The following is a 1660-nucleotide window of genomic DNA, read 5'->3' on the forward strand; positions in this document are numbered from 1 at the left end:
TTGCTGTAGCCTTGTCCTTTTTTCAATGATACACCAACTTATTAATTTGCACACAAAGAAACCCTCTGTCATCCCCAGTGACCGTGATGGCAATTAGGGAGTTTCTGCGAGAGCCAGCTGCTGAGACAAGCAAGTAACAGTGGGCAAGAGAAATTAAGAGGCCTAGGGAAGCTGGAGAAGCTTGTTAGCTGACCCTGGTGGACAGGCAAAGGAAACCATGAGAGCTCCAAACAGGTGAGCACCAGAGGAGGAGGCACTCGTGCCACGGAGTTGAAGGAAAAGGACAGGCACTATAATTAGGCACAGAAGGATCATCTGCGGGAACACCTGCCCTAGAGATGGACACCAAAATATTATGCAGCACATCCTTCCCCTGCCACAGTCTTTACTGCGATCACTCAGGCTGCTGTGTGCACACCGTGGGCTCATGGAGGCCTGTGAGAGGACAGCACAAGGATCAACTTCAGCTGATTTAGGTTCCCAGTGCTATGGAAAAAAGCAGCTCTGGTCTCCTGTCCACTGGAGCTGCAGTGTCCTATTGTCCCACATGCCACCCTTGTCCCTCGGCCCTGTCCCAGTCACTTCCTTCCACCCATGCTCTATTCCCAGCTCCACCCCAGCAGCGCATCTGCGTGGGATGCGCTTCACAGGACTCCTCTTCAGAAAGTTAAAGTAATTCTCAGATGCGGAAAGGTGTGGGTGGGAAACAGAATGTATCCTGGGTGAAGGCAGAAATGGGATGTGGACAAAAAAAAAAAAAAAAAAAAAAAAAAGAGAGAAAGAGCAGTTCCCATCCCATGAAGTCTTAGGACAGCTGGTTAGCAAAGCTAGGAACTGAACGTAGTTATCATCTAAGTGGCACCATCCACCTCTACTGCTTTGGTAACCTTTGTTGTGTGGGGGAAGACATGACTCCAAATCTGATCAAGCCTCCTTCGGCTTTCCTAACACCATTCTGGGAAAGAGAGCCTTTCAACCTCCTTATAGGCCACCCTTCCTTAACCCGAACCGTCTTCCACTCCTGCTGACACAAACCAGAGGCTGCTGCAGGGAAATGAGCAGCACTGTGAGTGCTCGGACCAAACCCAGCCAGGAGGCTGTGCAGGTGCACAGCATGGGGAGCCCACGGCCACCCGTACCCTCACATATTGCACAGCACAGGGGCACCCACCCCACTCCTAGTGCAGGAGCTAACAGTCACCCCACTCTGAGAAGAGCACAGCTACTGTGTTTTTTTTTGGTTTTTTTTTGTTTGTTTGTTTGTTTGTTTGTTTTACTTACTGCCTTGTTGGGTCTCCTTACACCTGGAACTCAGTGAAGGTTGATGTAAGCCAAACCTGCATCTGCCATCTGATCCACTCCTCCCACAGAGAGGCTCGAGCAAGAGAACAGCAGAAGTCGCTGGGGCAAACAGGCAGCTCTACCAGCCCCAGACAATCAAAGAGGAGGCCCTGACTGCTTTTCCTCCCAAATCACAAGATTAACTTGAAAGCCATGGGACTTTTGTAGGACAAAAAAAAGAGCTCAATTTTTTTTCATATATTCTGACTTCCAAGTTTTCAGGGTACACAAGCACTTCCAACATTTTTCAACATTTTTCACTTTCAGTATTTGTCAAATGCTTCAAACAGACTATTTTTCAGCTACTTCTCAACAAGTC

The sequence above is a fragment of the Anas platyrhynchos genome, chromosome 1 (genome assembly GCF_047663525.1).
Source record: "Anas platyrhynchos isolate ZD024472 breed Pekin duck chromosome 1, IASCAAS_PekinDuck_T2T, whole genome shotgun sequence".
NCBI lineage: Eukaryota > Metazoa > Chordata > Aves > Anseriformes > Anatidae > Anas > Anas platyrhynchos.